The following is a 20,060-nucleotide window of genomic DNA, read 5'->3' on the forward strand; positions in this document are numbered from 1 at the left end:
ACTCTCGACGCTTCTCTTACCTCGTCGAGAGAGACCTTATCTCCCGACGACATTTTTAGGTGTCGGGAGAGCCTTTTTTTCCTGTAATGTTAGATGATGATGCTTTTTAGAATATTTCATAAGCCAAGATAATGAAAGAAGCATGGGAAAAACTTCAAATATCATACAAGAGAGTGGATCCAGTTAAAAAGGCACATCTTCAAGCTCTTAGTGCCAAGTTTGAAACTCTGCATATGAAAGAAAAGGAAGCCATCTCAATCTATTTATCTAGCATCTTAACTATCACCAATACCATTAAAAGACATGGTGAAAAGATTGATGACGTAAAAATCATGGAGAAAATACTAAGTTCATAAGATGTAAAGTTGAACACATTGTTGCCATAATCGAACAAACAAAAGACTTGGAAGTCAAGCATTGAGCAACTTATGGATTCGTTGCAACCATATGAAGAAAAGGAAAAGAAGAAGGAAGAATCATCAATCCATTGCTCAAGTTGCTAGTTGAGGAATTAGTCCTAATAATAGAAGCAGACAAGGACGAGAACATGGTGGACATTGAGGACGAGGAAGAGTTCATGGAAAAAGACGAGGATATGGTTGGAGGCCCTATGAAGACAACAACAATAACTCCCGAAGAGGATCAAGAAACTCAATAAGAGGTCGTGGACAAGGCAACTCAAGATCAAGGTAGGATAAATCAAACATAAAATACTATAAATGTCAGATCCTTGTCATTATGCCTCAAAATGTAGAACTCCCAAAATCAATAAAGTTAATGAGAAGGTAAATTATATTGAAGAAATAAATCAAGAATATGGCACCTTATATATGGCTTGCACGGTTATTAAATGAAGCAAAGATAATAGATTGTACCTGGATACCGAGGCACGCAACCATATTTGTGGAGAAAGAAGCATGTTTACAGAATGCAATGAATCAGTAAGTGAGAATGTGGCTTTTGGAGATGAATCAAAATAGAAGTAAAAGGAACAAGTAACATTTTCATTCGATTAGAGAATAGTGAGCACCGATTACTTCAAATGTCTATTATGTGCCAAATATGGAAAGTCATATCTTGAGCCTGAGCCAACTCTTAGAGAAAGATTATGACATTCGATTAAAAGAAAATAACCTTTCTATAAGAGACAATACAAAGAACTTGATTGCTAAGGTGGCAATGACAAAAAATAGAATGTCTTTACTCAACATTCAGAATGACGTCGCAAAATGCCTCAAAATGTGTTACATAGATGCATCTTGACATTGGCATCTTCGATATGGGCATCTCAATTTTGGAGGATTAGAGTCACTCTCCAAGAAGAGCATGGTGAGAGGGCTACCTTCCATAAGCACCTTGATCAAGTGTGTGAATGATGTCTACTTGGTAATAGTTTAAGAAAAGCTTCCCAGAGAAGTGAAACTCAAGAGCTCAAAAGCCTTTGGAACTCTTACATATAGATGTATATGAATTGATTGAGCCAGGTTCACTTGGTAAGAGTAGCTATTTCCTTCTCTTCGTTGATGGTTTTTTTTTTAGAAAAACATGGGTTTATTTTTAATGCATAAATCAGAGGTGTTAGAGAAGTTCAAAAAGTTTAAATCCCTTGTTGTTTAATTTGAGCTTTGGTGTTTCACTCTTATATTCAAGCTTTGTCACCCTCATCTACAAAGTCAAGCTTTGACGCATCATCTTAAAAAAAGTATGGCTTTTCCGCTTTACTCTTAAAGCCGAGCCTTGTTGCTTCACATCAAAGGCATACTTTGTTACCTAATATGTTGAAATATAAACTTGATTTTGGGCCTAGTCCAAAAAAAAAGCCCAATTTCTAAAAAGTATCAAGTATTAGAATATTCTAGAGATAATACTTGTATGAGATACTTAGAGTAGATTCAAGAATTATCTAGAAAATATGAGAAAAAGTGTTATTGTAATGAAAATTGTAGGGAGACATTTGTAACCATTAGATCATAATGTTGACAAAATCCTAGTCATAGATTTAGGGGTGCCAACTAGTATAAATAGGAGGGATGTCCTACCATTTGTATGGAGCAAAAAAAAAAAAAATAGAACTTCTCAATAATACAAGTAATCTCTTTCTTAATTCTCTCTTCTAAATTTCCTCCAACCTCAACATTTCATTCCAGCAAAGTGCTATCAGAGCTTAAAAACCTCTTTAAAGAAGATGGCAAGCAATAGCGTGGTTCCATTCCGAGTCCCAATGCTAAACAAGAGCAACTATGATAATTTGAGTATCAAGATGAAGGCTCTTCTTGGCTGACAAGATGTGTGGGAGATCGTAGAAAAATGATACGTCGAATCGGAGAATGATGATGGTCTTTCTCAAGCACAAAAGGATAGTTTAATAGACTTAAGAAAGAGAGAGAAGAAAACTCTCTATCTAATCTTCAAGGATTAGATGATGATGCTTTTGAGAAGATTTCAGAAGCCAAGATGATGAAAGAAGCATAGGAAAAGATTCAAACATCATACAAGAGAGCGGATCTAGTTAAAAAGATACATCTTCAAACTCTTAGAGCTAAGTTTGAAACTTTGCACACGAAAGAAAGGGAAGCCATCTCAATCTATTTCTCTAGAGTCTTAACTATCACCAATCAACTCAAAAGACATGGTGAAAATATTGATGACGTAAAAATCATGGAGAAAATACTAAGTTTATAAGATGTAAAGTTTGAACATATTGTTGCCATAATCGAACAAACAAAATACTTCGAAATCACAACCATTGATAACTAGTAGAAATAAAAGTTATTTATGCTGTTTTATTTAGATTATGCCGCAAAAAAAGGAAAAGTTGCGTCGATAGTATAAGAATTGGCTTAGAAATACGAAAATTGTAAAGTGTCATGAACACACCCACTAACCCTATTACGATGGCGAAATAGAATGTCAAAGTCTTTGTTTTTCAAGAAATAGGTCACTGAATGTGTCAATTGCTCGAGGACAAAAATGAAGAATACATCCACATAGCATGCAACAATCGATCAAGAATGAAAAAGATCAACGCAATTGCAGCGCATGCGACGATCGATCATGGATTCAAGCGATCAACGCATTTCCACCGCATGCGGTAATCAACAAGAGATCAAAACAACTACACTGCATGCGGCGATCGATCGAAGATGTGAAGAGCAACGCATTCGCATGGACTTCTGACAAGTGCACAGCTTTTCTATTGTACGATTCTGACAAATTGATCGTTGATCGGAGTAAACATTTCCATTATGCCATGGCCAGAATTATCAGAATTACAAAGTGGGACCACTAATATAGAGAGCCAAGGTCTATAAATAGCTTATTTGAATTCAATGTTAATGAGGCTGGTCTGAATAGACAATACAGTGAATGACGAGACAAGGCTGAAAGGTAAGTCTACGAGCAAGAAATTATTTCCATTCCCGAAGAAGAAGCTCTGTGTGAGAGGTCACTTCTACCTTGAAAGCGAGCCTGAAAGGGAAGTTTTCGACTCCATTTCATCCACGAGCCGGCAAACACAATGTCTCCGATCGGGATCTGTATCAAGACATTGACACTCTTTCTGTATTTATTTCTATTCTTTCATTCATCTATTGTGTTCATCTTTCTTTAATCTTTCATTCACAATTTGTATCAAAATGCTTATCTCTTAGATTTAATATCATTAACGTCATCATTACCATCTCTCTGCTCTTTTCAATGCATTTATCACCCATTTGCTCCATCATGTATCACTAATCCCTTAGGTAAAGGGGAAGGATTAAGCGAGTGAGTTAATCCTTGTTAAGGTAAACGGCTGAGTTTAGCTAAAGCATATTCGGCGACATCTTCACCTGTGAGAGAAGAAGTGAAGATGTCATTTCATCTATCGAGAAAAGGTTGGAAGAATGCATTAACCAAAGTGAGAAGTATTTTCAAAGATGGAAACAACCTTGCATTCATTACGTTCATCTCTGTTTCACCATAGACATATGAGAACGCGGTCGATCACTGAAAGGTGTAAGCCAAGGGAAAGCGAAACCTTAGTTGCGCCCTCAACAAGATTGACCAACTTGCGATGTTGTTTTCCTCAACCCATTCTCTTTATGTCATTCACAAGACTTGCCACCGGATTCACTAGATTATCTTGCACAACTTTATAGCCAGGCCTCAACCTGTATCATTAATAGTTTAGACATTTATTTTACCATCGCATTTAATTCTTTAACGCAATTTACTTTCATCGCTATTTACATTTCTGCCAAACCAATTCTTTATTCTTTATGATAAACCGGTCACATTTACCACACTAGTATCGCATTAACAACAACAATCCCCGTGTTCGACCTCAGGTCAATCTGAGAAACTTGCGTTGGAATTATACTTGGTTCCAGTGCAAGAAAACTTGTGACACGCACTACATCATCACATACTATGAAGCATATTATCATCATCGCATACACCTAGAACGTAGTATCGTAATTTCTTTATCGTAAAAGCAACTTGAGTCTTAGCGCATAACAATTCATTCATTTTTATAAGACATAGATAAAGATTATAAATTTATTATTACAAGTTTTTGGCACCGTTTCCGGGGACAATAACTTGAATCAACCATTCATTGTGCATATGCTTAAAGATTAAATTTTTGTTACCAAGTTTCTGGCGTCGTTGTCGGAGATTGGTAACGTTTATTGTTGAATAGTTTTGTGGTATTTTGCAGGATAGATCTCTGTTGTACTGTCTATTTATCGCGAAGAGCAGGCTGATGGTTTATGAGTACTAGGACTGATCCAGAATTCGTAGCCAACCCAGAGATCGAGCGAACGTTTCGCGCACGAGCACGCCAAAACCGAATAGGCGAAGAAGGAACATGGCGAATAATAATGATAGGCCTGATAGGAATCAAGGGGCAAATCGGCCTGCGCAAGACCATGTTTTTCTTGCTACCAACCGCAATATCTCGATGAGGAACTATGCGGCGCCGAACTTATATGACTTCTCGCCCCAAATATTAAGACCCGCAGTTGAGAAGAATGCACGATTTGAGATTAAGTCGGTCATGCTTCAAATGATCCAAAATGCGGGACAGTTTGGAGGTATGCAAGGTGAAGACCCGCACGCGCACCTGATCAGCTTCATAGAGACGTGCAATACTTTCTCCATTCCCGGAATGACTCCTAAGGGAATTAGATTATACCTCTTCCTGTACACACTGAGGGATGAGGCTAAGAGGTTAGCTCATTCACTAGAGCCAAATGAAATCAACTCATGGGATCAGATGGTTGAGAAGTTTATGAAGAAATTTTTCCTGCCCACCGTCAATGCAAGAACACGGAGGGACGTGTTAAATATTGAACAGATGGAAAATGAAACTCTGAGCACCACTTGGGTGCGATTCAGACAATTAGTGAAGAACTATTCGCACATCTGGATTCCCGATTGGGTTCTAATGGAAACTTTTTATAATGGCTTGGATCGATCAACACAAGTAGTTGCTGACGCCTCCGCGGCAAGAGGTTTCATGGACAAGACGTATACGGAAGTGAAGATCATCTTAGATCACATTTCACGAAATACAGATGATTGGATGGATAACGGGTATGAGGGAAGAGGCCCAGAACGAAGAAGAGTAGAACGTGCCATTGTACCAGCTGATACAATGACCACTCTGGTCGCCCAGATGGCAATAGTGACCTCGCTTCTCCAAACTATGGCTATTAATCAAGGACATCTCTATCAAAGTGCAATGCAAGCCAATGCGCTGACACAAGTGGCAGTAGTAAGCTGCATCCAATGCAGAAAGGGGCATTCAGTGGAAGTCTGCTCGTTAAATCCACAATCTGTATACTCTATTCACAATGACCCATTCAACAATGTCTACAACCCTGGTTGGCAGAATCATCCCAACTTTAGTTGGGGAGGGAATCACAACCAGGGGGGCCAAAGGAATCATCAGAACAGTCATCCCGGGAATCGAGGTAATCCTTCGGTTTTCCATCATCAAAATCAAACCCAAGGTAATTTTAAGAGTAGACAACCACACGACCAACCGTCCTCTTCTAACACCTCTTCTAGTACCTCGTCTTTGGAAACACAATTGAAACAATATATTGAGAAGAACGAGGCAATCATGCAGTGGCAAGCTTCCTCCATTCGAAATTTCGAGGTGCAGGTTGGACAGCTTACAAACGAGCTTAAGAATAGAGCACCTGGTATGTTGCCAAGCACCTCAGAAGCACCGGGACCAAGCGGCAAAGAACAATGTCAAGCAGTGACATTGAGAAGTGATAAGAAGACGGTCCTCGTGCCACCAGTATCGGATCTAGTAAAATGACCAGAAAACTCAATCACTAATAATGGCCACTCAATCGTAAACAACAAATCTACCTGTTCAGAAGCAACTAACTCTAGAAAGAATGAATCTCAACAAGACATAATCGAAGTCACCGCAAACTCCAGCCTAAAAAACACAGTAAGTAGGGGACCTCAATGAATAGTCAAATGATCAGAAAGTACGGCGGGATCCTCCACCTTTCCCGTCTAGGCTGAAAAAGAAAGATGATAGTAAACAATTCAAGAGGTTCCTGGATGTTCTCCGACAGCTACATATCAACATCCCCTTTGTAGAAGCGCTGGAACAAATGTCGAGCTATGTGAAATTCCTCAAGGACATAATCGCCATCAAGAGGAAGATCGGGGAAAATGAAATTGTCGCACTAACGTATGAATGTAGTGCGCTCTTCCAGAATAACATCCCTAAGAAAATGAAAGATCCAGGTAGTTTCACATTGCCATGCTCAATAGGGGGTAAAGAAGTCGTAAATTCGATGTGTGACTTAAGGGAAAGTATAAACTTGATGCCCATGTCAATCTTCAAGAAGTTAAATCGGCAATGCAAGACCCACCACAGTTGCGTTGCAGTTGGCTGACAGATCAATAACGCATTCAGAGGGCAAGATAGAAGACGTACTTTTGCAAGTGGATCAATTCATCTTTCCTGCTAATTTTATTATATTGGATTACGAAGCTGACACTGAGGTGCCGATCATCTTAGGTCGCCCGTTTCTCGCAACAAGGCGAGCGCTGATCGACGTACAGAAAGGAGAACTTACCATAAGAGTCGACAATCAGCAAGTCAAGTTAAAAGTTTTCAATGCGTTGAAATACCCAGGTGATATGGAAAACTATCAGTATGTTCGAGAACTGCAGGAAGAACATTGGCACGAGTTTTGAGAAGAATTGGAGGAAGAAGACTTTAAGATTAGTGCAATGTTGGAGGAGAATTGCATCGCAATACAAACTGAACCAGATTTTGAAACAATAAAGTTATCTAAACAAGCAACGCAACGAACTACGCCATCTTTGGAAGAACCACCTATGTTGGAGTTGAAGGTGCTACCAATGTACCTCAAATATGTTTATTTAGGAGGCAATAACACTCTACCAGTTATAATCTTTGCCTCACTGAGTAAAGAAAAAGAGGAAGCACTTATTCAGATCCTTAAGAAATATGCAAAAGCCTTGGGATGGACCTTAGAAGACATTTGAGGGATCAGTTCCTCGTATTGCATGCACAAGATCCATCTTGAAGAGGGAAACAGGATCAGTAGAGAGGTAGCGCCATCTGAACCCTACCATGAGGGAGGTTGTAAAGAAAGAGATTGTGAAGTGGCTTGATGCAGACGTCATTTACCCCATATCTGATAGCAGCTGGGTAAGCCCAATGCAGTGCGTTCAAAAGAAAGGGGGCATGACAGTCGTCACCAATAGCAAAAATGAATTAATTCCTACCAGAACAACCACGGAGTGGAGAATATGCATGGATTACCGCAGGTTAAATTTGGCCATAAAGAAGGACCATTTTCCACTCCCGTTTATTGATCAGATGTTAGATCAGCTTGCAGGGAATGAATTCTTTTGCTATCTTGATGGCTATTCAGGGTATAACTAGATCGCGATTGCACCGGAAGATTAGAACAAAACAACTTTCACATGCCCATTCGGCATATTTGCATTCCATCGCATGCCATTTGAACTTTGTAACGCACTAGGCACCTTCAAAAGGTGTATGATGGCCATATTTTCAGATTTCCTGGAAGAGTCAGTCGAGGTATTCATGGATGACTTTTCGATTTTGGCAACACCTATGACTCTTGTTTATCAAATCTAGAAAATGTTTTGAAGAGATGCATTGAAACAAATTTGGTTCTGAACTGGGAGAAATGCCATTTTATGGTAGAGAAAGGAATAGTACTAGGTTAGAGGATATCAAAGGCAAGGTTGGAAGTTGATCAAGCAAAAATTGACGCAATATCAAAGTTACCACCACCAGTCAATGTGAGAACACTTAGGAATTTTCTGGGACATGCGGGGTTCTGCCAAAGATTCATCCGCAACTTTTCTCAGATCGCAAGACCCATAAGTGCGCTCCTTGAGATTGACTGTGAATATGATTTTAATGATGCATGCGTCGAAGCATTCCACACGCTGAAAAATGCGCTCATCACTGCACCTATTCTGGTTGTGCCCAATTGGACGCAACCATTTGCGTTGATATGCAATGCTAGTGGATATGCAGTGGGTGCAATCTCATCCTATCTATTATACCAGTAAGACGTTGAACGATTCACAAGAAAATTATACAACCACAGAGAAAGAAATGCTCATAGTGGTGTTTTCCCTGGAGAAATTTTGGCAGTACCTAATTGGATCAAATGTAATGGTGTATACTGATCATTCTGTGATCAAATACCTCATGACGAAAAAGGATGCAAAACCAAGACTGATAAGGTGGGTATTACTCCTGCAAGAATTTGACCTAGAGATCAAAGATCGGAAGGGCACTAAGAACCAAGTCACAGATCATTTCTCATGGTTAGAAAATTGCGAGATTCAGAAGAAGAGAAAGAGATTAAAGAAAGATTCCCTGACGAGCAACTTATGACGGTATGCATTAATGTCCCATGGTATGCGGATATTGTAAACTTCATAGTTTACGGCCAAGTACCAGAAGACTATTCATACCAGCAAAAGAAGAAGTTGAGACACAAAGTCAAGTTTTATTTCTGGGATGACCCATTCTTGTATTGACTTGGACCCGATCATATTCTGTGTCGATGCGTTCCTGAGCATGAGACTAAGCACATTTTAGAACTTTGTCATGAGTCCCCTTATGGAGGACATTTTGGGGGGCAGCGGACCACCACAAAAGTCCTACAGAGCGGCTATTTTTGGCCAATGCTATTCAAGGATGCCCATGCCCATGTTGTGCAATGCGATAGATGCCATAGAACAGGGAACAGGTCCAAACGGGATGAAATGCCTTTGACTTCGATCCTATAAATTGAATTGTTTGATGTATGGGGAATCGACTTCATGGGCCCATTTTCGCTTTTAGAGGGTCATCAATATATTTTGGTTGCGGTTGATTATGTATCAAAGTGGGTTAAGGCCATCGCATGCGCTAAAAATGATGCGGCCACGGTGGTGAAATTTCTCGAGAAAAATATCTTCACACGATATGGAACGCCTCGTGCCTGAATTAGCGATGAAGGCACACATTTCATCAACTGCATCATCGCCAACCTGTTGATCAAATTCAATGTCAGCCATAGAGTTGCAACTGCTTATCACCCACAAACTAATGGGCAGGTAGAAATCTCCAACAGAGAAATCAAGACCATCTTAGAGAAGGTAGCCAGTACCTCCAGGAAAGATTGGTCACCCAAGCTTGACGAAGCACTATGGGCATACAGGACTGTCTTCAAAACTCCAATCGGTATGTCCCTATATGCCCTGGTCTTCAGAAAAGCTTGCCATCTACCTCTCAAGTTGGAACACAAGGCAATGTGGGCAAGTAAAAAGCTGAATTTTGACCTGCAAGTGCGAGGGAAGTCTGGAAGTTGCAGTTGAACGAGCTGGTCGAGTGGTGAATGAATGCCTATGAAAATGCCAAGCTTTATAAAGAGCAAACCAAGAAGTGGCATGACGACTGCATAAGAAAAAGGACGTTCTTCGTGGGTCAACAGGTACTTTTATTTAACGCACATTTGCAATTGTTTCTAAGAAAGTTGAAGTCCCGCTGGTCTGGGCCATTTCGCATCAAGACTATCTTTCCCTATGGCAGTGGAGCTAACACCGAGGATGGAAATAGCGCATTCAAAGTCAAAGGTCAAAGAATTAAGCCCTACTATGGGGGCAATGTGGAATGACGCATGGAGACCATCGACTTAGGCAAGCAGGATTGACCATTTGCAGGGATGCTATTGCGGTAACCCTAAAGAACCTCTTTCAATCAGCATCTCTACATCTATCTTTATCGCTTTCTTTACCGCTTTCTTTAGTACTTTCATAAATTAGTTCATTGCTTTAGTATTGCGTTATTCAACTTAGTTTATTACTTACGTTAGTTTAATTTTATGCCTAGTAGAAGGTATTTCCTTTCTAGCCTTAGTTTACGTTGAGCCTAACTTCTGTGAATGAATATTAAAAAGAAAATGAACACCCAATGTCTTACCAACTTGGTATTGGGATAAGTGTTATGTTGTTGACGAAACACAAAAAAAAAAAAAAAAATACGGTATGCATTGCAATGACGGGTGTATCTTGCGATGATAGATACACTTTGCACCCGTCTTCCACAAATGTATTGCGTTGACGGATGAGTTGCGCGCGTGTACATTGTGTCTGTCCTCAGCAAAAATGCACTATGTCGAGGCAGTGTTGCACTGGTTGAAATACCGCGCGCCCGTTCTCCAAAAATGCGTTTTGTTGAGGGGTGTTTTGCGCTAATGCTTACATTGATCCGTCCTCCACAAATATGCATTTTCGGTAACGGATGCATTGCGTTAAACTTTAACCTTGCGCTCATCCAAATAAAATAAAAAGATAAAATCTTCGCAGAAAGAGTAGTCGAATCGTTTAAGCTTTCGAGGGAATTATGACTTAGCAGACGAAAGGACATCCTTTTTGCTAAATCATAATGGGAGAGGTGCGGCGGCAGGCTTTTTGAGAATATCGAAGCCTGCCACGTAGAGATTGCGTTGGGCCTATCAAGGCCCAACCTATAAATCTCACCTTCTTCAACCGAGGAGCTTATTTGAATCTCTCCCGAAAGAAACCCTAAAATTTTCTCTGCATACCATACCCTTCTGATTCTCTTCCTACGACTAGAATTTTCCTAACTCTTTCACTCAACCAAGAAAATGGCCGAAAAATCTTCACACTCATCATCCCCACCATCATCACTTTCCCAAGCCCCCGTCACCGCACGAGAGGCGGCATTCCTCACTGCTAGCTGCCGCCTCGTCGCCTGCATTCAGAAGAGGAAATGGTGGAAGCTTCAAGAAGAATGGCCTTGGCCACTACGGATCCTAAGGAGATCGTTCCAACATACTCCAATGATAGACCCATCAGGGCCGTTTTGGAGGTTGTAGGAGCAAAGAAGAAGTCGGGGACGGCTGAAAGGAAGAAGAAAAGAAAAAGTAAAGAAAAACGGGTGGAAGAAGATGAAGCAGCCCAATTGAAGAAAGAGAAGAGAGAAAAGAAGGAGAGTGAAAAGAGTGAACACAAGCCACGGCATCGGCGCAACCATAAGTTTCATCATCGCATATCAGAATGGTTGTGTCTGAAGATAGAGAAGATCCTGACATCACCCCTCTTATGCGGTGTCGCAAGGAGGATGCGCCGCAAGGGTCTACAAGTGACCCATTATTCTTTCAATGCATAGCAAAAGAAGAGGAGAAAAGAAAAAGATAAGTAGAGGAAAAGCAAGAAAAGATGTCACCTGCACGCCAAATCATCGCATCAGGTGATTTGGCCACAAAAATCCACGATGAGGAGGTTTGCCGTGACAACGCAAGGGCGGTAGAAGAAGAAAGAAGAAGGCTGAAGGATGAGTAATGCATTTTTCTTGCCTCGAAGCAGTTTGAAAGAGAAATGAGAGAAGAAAAAGAAAAAGAAAAGAAGGAGAAAGAGGAGAAGGAAAGACGTCGCAAGGCCAATGTACAGCGCGTCAGAGAAAATAAGAGAAAAGAAGTGGAGGAATGGAAAAGGGAAAAAGAAGAGCAATGCAAGGAAAGGGAACGCAGACAAAGACAAAAATCCTGCCTTGCGTCCGCTCAAGATAAGGGCAAAGCTAAAGTTAAGAGCATCGAGCTTGCGTCGACCAAGAGGCGCCTAGCAACAAAGAAAGAAAATGATGATCTATTGATGGAAATGGGTTTCTTCCCTACGTCGACGCCACTACCAGATCTTATCACAAGTGTAGTGTTGGAACATGGGTGCGAGACCTTCTGCCAATATCCATCCATAGTTATTCCTACGATAGTGAGGGCTTTTTATCACGGCTAGCTCCATAATACCGAAGATGCGGTGATCATTGAAGGGTGGACAGTGCCATTCAGCGCAAAGGACATCAATGAGCTCTACAAGTTGAAGAACTTCCCGGAAGCACCGGGTAACAAGATAATTGATGATCCTAATGAAGAGCCCATAGAGGATGCACTGAAGGTATTAATGCAACCGAGCACCTAGTGGTCGGTTTCATTAACAGGCATTAAGACCTTTGCCTCCAACAAGCTACTCCCAGAGGCGCGACTTTGGGTATATTTGGTGAAACAACGACTCATCCCAACAATGCATGACAAAACAATTTCAAGGGATCGAGTGATGGCTGGATATTGTATAGCGCGCGGCAATCCGATGATGTAGGCTAGCTGATTGCAAAGCAAATTCGAGATTTTGTTGGCCGTGTGAGAAGCCAATACTTCTTTCCATGGATGATTTCGAGCCTGTGCCTCTTTGTGGGCATAGGCATTGAAGAAGAGCCCATGCCTGAAGTCCACAGCATCATCCACACGAAGATCTTGAGAATGCTTCTCAAGGATTCCCCGCATTGCTCGAGCTTCCAACCAAAAGGCCCCTCATTGATCTGAATGCGCCGCAACAACCCAAGCCAAAGAAGCAGCGCCGAAATGATAAAAGAAAGGAAAAAGTCCAAGAACAATCACCGCAAGAGCAAACCCAACTACCCTTGGACCCTTTGCCTTTAATCATTTGCCCATGAGGCCCCTCATTGATCTGAATGCGCCGCAACAACCCAAGCCAAAGAAGCAGCGCCGAAATGATAAAAGAAAGGAAAAAGTCCAAGAACAATCACCACAAAAGCAAACCCAACTACCCTTGGACCCTTTGCCTTTAATCATTCGCCCGTCAAACCCTCCAATAGAGCCCCTTTCCCCTCTTCCAAACCACTTCATAAACTTCCTCCTTGCTCCAAATTCTAACCTCGCATCTTCAGAGCGTCCCTCAGCCATCCATCTCAACCTCACTTTTCACCACCATCGCCGCATGTTGATGACCCACACAGTTTAAGAGCAGGGCCTTCCGCTCAACCTCAAACCGATGCTTGTAAAACATCGATGGCGCAACCCACCATCGCATCCCTTGCTGCTGACTTAGCAGAAATGTGATCCCTCTTTTCTCAACAACTTAACTTCTTCCGCCAAGCAATAACAAAGTTGCAGGAGAGCAACACAGAGTTGCAACACAAGAATACAATGGTGCGACAGGTGATGGTTAACATTCAACGCAATATCGTTACCATCCGCCTGAATCAGAGACAGATGATAGAGCACAACCATGATTACTTCAATTTCCTAACGGCTTATCTACATGGTCCTATGGTCCCTCCCCATCTATAGCAACCTCTGTAATTTCAAGAAGCACCTCAACGAGCTCCTCCGCAACATCCTCCTCAAGATCCCCTGCCGCAACTCTAAATTTTGGGGTGTGCCACCTTCTATGCAATTTTGCTAATTTTTCTTTGCGGCCATTCATTCAATTCTTTTATATAGAAGCTATACCTTGTATTTGTTTGTACATACTTACAATTTGGTGTTGCGATATTTATAATTCTTTATATACTTAGACAAATTTTATACAACTGAGTAATCATTCTTTCCATATGCATTAGCCTCTTTACTTTTATCAACCTTTGTCAACTATTGCAGTAATTCTTATATTTTATTTTGCATTGTTTATTTGCACTGCCATGATGAGTAGTATGCATACCCTTAGCAATATTTCTCTATACATTGCATTTTCTACCTAACACTTAGACAAATTTCATCACAATAGCAAGTGTTTTGTCTTTTCTGTCCAAAACAATGCAATGAGAACCTTGCGCATCTCTAAATTTGGGGGTGGGGAAGGTCTGAGCAGATGCGATCAAGTAGATGCGGTAATATCAGGCAAATGCATTCATTATTATAAAAAAAAATCATAAAACCCCGCTGTTAGCACAAGGGAAAATCCTAACCTGATAAGAGTACAGTTGTGAAAGGAACCTGCTCGTAGTTGGATGTTTGCATGACACTCATTGGAGCAAGTCAAAACAAAGGTAGGTTTCCAGGATCAACGCAATATGAAAAAAAAAACAAAAAAAAAAGAGAGAAAATAAGGATAAAAGAGACAACTCCTCTGACCAACAAAAGTAAAACTTGGTTAAGGATCAAGAGATGAAGTTGAGATTGGTACACAACCGAAGTTGGATGCTCACGTGACACCCATGGGAGCAAGCCAAAATGAAGGGTTTAACCATGATCAACATTCTCTATACGATGACGCAAACCAGGCCACCGCATAAAGAACGCACTTCGTTGTTTTTGCATAAAAAGGTAAAATATTCTTCTCAAAACTAGAAGGGACTTTGGGTAGAGGTTTGTTTTAGATAAGAATAAAGTAGAGCATGTGAAGAATGGTTAAAGGATAGAAGGAACTTGTAATGTTGAGTAATTTTATAGAGGTGGAGCATTCGGAGTAGCTGATCGATGCAAAGTTAGGATGGGAGTTGAGCGGAATTTCCTTAGTCGAAGATATACTTGAGGACAAGCATATATCTAAATTTGGGGGTGTGATAACTTGTAGAAATACAAGTTATTTATGTTGTTTTATTTAGATTATGCGGCAAAAAGAAGGAAAAGTTGCATTGATAGTATAAGAATTGGCTTAGAAATACGAAAATTGTAAAGTGTCGTGAACACACCCACTAACCCCAATATGATGGCGAAATAGAATGTCCAAGTCTTTGTTTTCCAGGAAATAGGTCACCGCATGCGTTAATTGCTCAAGGACAAAAATGAACAACGCATCCACACAGCATGCGGCAACCGATCAAGAATGAGAAAGATCAACGCAATTGCAACACATGCGACGATCGATCATGGATTCAAGCGATCAACGCATTTCCACCGCATACGATAATCAACAAGAGATCAAAACAACTACACCGCATGCGGCAATCGATCGAAGATGTGAAGAGCAATGCATTTGCATGGATTCTTGACAAGTGTATAGCTTTTCTATTGTACTATTCTGACAAACTGATCATGGAGCAGAGAGGACATTTCCATTACGCCATGGTAGGAATTATCATAATTACGAAGTGGGACCACTAATACAGAGAGCCAAGGTCTATAAATAGCTTCTTCGAATTCAATGTTAATGAGGCTGGTCTAAAAAGACAATATAGAGAAAATCCGGGAGAACGACGAGACAAGGCTGAAAGGTAAGTCTCCGAGCAAGAAGTTATTTCCATTCCTGAAGAAGAAGCTCTGTGCGAGAGGTCACTTCTACCTAGAAAGCAAGCCTAAGAGGGAAGCTTTCCACTCCATTTCATCCACACACCGGCAAGCACAACGTCTCCGATCGGGATCTATGTCAAGGCATTGACACTCTTTCCGTATTTGTTTCTATTCTTTCATTCATCTACTGTGTTCATCTTTCTTTAATCTTTCATTCACAATTTGTATCAAAATGCTTATCTCTTAGATTTAATATCATTAACGTCATCATTACCATCTCTCTGCTCTTTTCCATGCATTCATCACCTATTTTCTCCATCACGTGTCACTAATCCCTTGGGTTAAGAGGAAGGATTAAGCGAGTGAGTTAATCCTTGTTAAGGTAAATGGCTAAGTTTAGCTAAAGCATGCTCGACGGCATCTTCACCTGTGAGAGTAGAAGTGAAGCTGTCATTCCGCCTAGTGAGAGAAGGTTGGAAGAATGTGTTAGCTAAAGCGATAAGTATTTCCAAAGATGGAAATAACCTTGTGTTCATTACATTCATCTCTATTTCACAATAGACATATGAGAACGCGGCCGATCACTGAAAGGTTTAAGCCAAAGGAAAGCGGAATCTTAGTTGTGTCCTCAACAAGATTGACGAGCTTGTGATGTCGTTTGCCTCAACCCATTCTCTTTCTGATTCATTCACAAGACTTGCCACCGCATTCATTAGATTATCTTGCACAAGTTCATAGCTAGTTCTCAACCTGTATCATTAATAGTTTAGACATTTATTTTACCATCGCATTTAATTCTTTAACGCAATTTACTTTCATCGCAATTTACATTTCTGCCAAACCAATTCTTTATTCTTTATGATAAACCAGTCACATTTACCACACTAGTATCGCATTTACAACAACAATCCCCGTGTTTGACCTCAGGTCAATTTGAGAAACTTGCATTGGAATTATACTTGGTTCCAACGCAAGAAAACTTGTGACACGCACTACAACATCGCATACTACGAAGCATATTATCATCATCGCATACACCTAGAACGTAGTATCGTAATATCTTTATCGCAAAACAACTTGAGTCTTAGCGCATAACAATTCATTCATTTTTATAAGACATAGATAAAGATTATAAATTTAGTATTACAAGTTTTTGGCGCCGTTGTCGGGGACAAGAACTTGAATCAATCATTCATTGTGCATATGCTTAAAGGTTAAATTTTTGTTACCAACCATTTAGCAACTCATGGATTCGTTACAAGCATATGAAGAAAAGAAAAAGAAGAAGGAAGAACTGTCAATCAATTGCTCATGTTGCTAGTTGATTTGACTAGTTGAGGAATTAGTCCTAATAATAAATGCGAACAAGGACGAGAACATGGTAAACATCGAGGACGAGGAAGAGGTCATGGAAAAGGATGAGGATGTAGTTGGAGGCCCTTCGAAGACAACAACAATAATTCCCAAAGAGGATCAAGAATGTCAATAAGAGGTCGTGGAAAAGGCAACTCACGATCAAGGTAGGATAAATCAACTATAAAATACTATAAATGTCCAATGGTTTGTCATTATGCATCCAAATGTAGAACTCCAAAAATCAATAAAGTTGATGAGAAAGTAAATTATATTGAAGAAAGAAGTCAAGAATGTGGCACCTTATATATGGCTTGCACAATTAATGAATTGAACAAAGATAATAGATTGTACTTGCAACCATATTTCTAGAGAAAGAAGCTATTTACAGAACGTGATGAATTAGTAAGCGAGAATGCGACTTTTGGAGATGAATGAAAAAAGAAGTAAAAGGAACAAGTATCATTCTCATCCGGTTAGAGAATGGTGAGCACCAATTATTTCAAATATCTATTATGTGCCAAATATGAAGAGTAATATCTTGAGCATGAGCCAACTCTTAGAGAGAGATTATGGCATTCGATTAAAAGAAAATAACCTTTCTATAAGAGACACTACAAATAACATGATTGCTAAGGTGCCAGTGACAAAAATAGAATATCTATACTCAACATTCAAAATGACATCGTAGAACGCCTTAAGATGTGTTACAAAGATTCCTCTCGGCATTGGCATCTTTGATATGGACATCTCAATTTCGGAGGATTAAATCACTCTAAAAAAATAGCATGGTGAGAGGGTTAACTTCCATAAGCCACCTTGATCAAGTGTTTTAATGATGTTTATTTGGTAAACAATTCAAGAAAAGCTTCCAAAAGAAGTGAAACTCGAGAGCTCAAAAGCCTTTGGAACTCTTACATGCATATGTATACGAATTGATCAAGCCAAGTTCTCTTGGTAAGAGTAACTATTTACTTCTCTTCGTTGATGACTTTTTTGAGAAAAAAATGGATATATTTTTTAAGCATAAATCAGTGGTGTTTGAGAACTTCAAGAAGTTTAAATCCCTTGTTGACAAAGAAAGTTGTCTAGTGATCGAGGCTGAAAGTTGTCCAGTGATCGAGGTTGTGAGATCTAATCATAGAGGAGTATTCACATCAAATGAATTCCAAAAATATTTTGAAGATCATGGAATTCATTGACCATTGACCGTGTCGATATCCCCTCAACAAAATGTAGTGGCAGAAAAAAAAATATAGAAGAATTTAAGAAGTATGCTTAAAAGCAAGAAATTGCCAAAGGAGTTTTGTGCAAAAGTAGTAGCATGTGCAGACTATCTATCCAGTTGATCTCCAACAATAAGCATATCTGAAAGAAAATGCCACAAGAAACATGGAATGGAAGGAAACCTAGGATATCTCATTCCAGAGTCTTTGAAATCACTACTCATGTGCATATATGATAATGCGCAAGTGCACACGTCAAATTGTGATATAATAAAATGGTCAAGAGATTGAGTATTGTCCTCTGAAAAATTGGTTTGATTCTTCTAGCTATTCAGAGATCCTCTAATTTTATTTATGGGACTGGAATGTGATGGAAACACAACTAATCTAATCCTAAAAAGCAAATAAAAGATAACAAAACGGTGAAACTAGGAAAAGATACGTCCTTGGGTATGATTTCGTTAAATGGATTAATCTAATTAATAATTTAGACCTTAGATTGACTTTATGCTATTTATAGACCTAGGAGTCTTATATTCAGGTATTCTCTTCCAGGATTAACCTTTTCTAATAGCTGATTATTAATTCAATTACATTTAATTACTTAATTAGTACATCATTGAATTCCTCCATCATTAATCTCTATTGATATTCTTTTACTTTTGTGCATATTTGACTAACAGTTTAACATGCTATATCTAACATGACATTCTCTTTTCCAAGCAAAACATTATTAAAGAACATTCAAATAATGATCAACTGTTCAAAAGCATTAAGATTAAACATGTTAAAATAAATCATGCATAAATCAAATCCAATAACAATTGATTTAGTTCAAGCAATCCATAAAATTAAACCAAATCCTTAACAATACAAATCAACCACTCATGGTTACAGCACAAACATAGACCATTCATGAACATCCCAAATACAAAGGAATAGAAAATACAAGACGGGAAAAGATGCAAGCCAGTTTCTTAACTATCGACCTCAATTTCGAAAATGCAACCCGACGAACTCTTCAAGTCTTCAATCCTTTCAAGCTCCAAAATGTCACCTTTTTCAAGATTTTAACTCCCCGTGGAAGCCTTGTTGCAATCTTAATTAAACTCTAACTTAGCCCAAAGCTACCTCCCCAAAATGATTAGTGGAAGAACTCTTGTCTAGGCAGTAGTTGAAGTGTCACGTTACGATGCTGCCTGAAACACGAAGTAATGCGCGCCTTTGTTTCTGGAGTGTCACAATGCTCCCAGTAGCATCTATGCTTTTTTTAAGTATCGGGTCTTCAGTGTAGTAGGACAGCATCGTAGCGCTACGTGTTATGCTGCCATATTTTTCACATTTCACTACTTTTTTCACTTTTCTTCTTGCCCTATGTCAAAGTTTTGACATTTATTGGGGGTACTTTAGTCATTTAATCCTCAAAATTGTTTGTTCCGATTCAATTGCTTTATTGCCTATAATTAAACATAAAAAAGCATCAAAGATCATAAATTAAGCTTGAAACCAATTAAATTCTAAGCCCAAAGTATGCACTTTGTGAGTATATTACTCCACCCCAAACATAGAAGTTTGCTAGTCAAGATGAAAGAAAAAACAAGACTATAGGGAAATTCAAACAAGCATGTAAATGACTTCAAACCTCATCATTAAAAATAAACACATCAGATCCATTAGCTGAAATTTTCAAACACATGCCAACATTAAAAGATATCAACGCCAAATCTTATTGTCCCTCATGTGTGTGTGCAAGTCTTCTCAATTAAGTCATACTAGCTTGTCATGATTTTAAATGAATCTCTCTAGTTTTCCCCTACTCTAGCATCATGCACCAGTCTTCAAGCATCAAAGCATTCATGAAAGTAATATATCAACTAATGTGCCTGAGATAACTCATTAAGGGTACCCTAACCTTGCA

General features: G+C 39.5%; 1 pseudogene; it reads left to right on the forward strand.

The window, feature by feature from the left end:
• The first annotated feature begins 2,137 nt into the window (after nucleotides 1-2,137).
• LOC120089078 lies at nucleotides 2,138-18,118 on the forward strand (annotated as a pseudogene).
• The last annotated feature ends 1,942 nt before the right edge of the window (nucleotides 18,119-20,060 follow it).

The sequence above is a fragment of the Benincasa hispida genome, chromosome 10 (assembly GCF_009727055.1).
Source record: "Benincasa hispida cultivar B227 chromosome 10, ASM972705v1, whole genome shotgun sequence".
Classification (NCBI taxonomy): domain Eukaryota; kingdom Viridiplantae; phylum Streptophyta; class Magnoliopsida; order Cucurbitales; family Cucurbitaceae; genus Benincasa; species Benincasa hispida.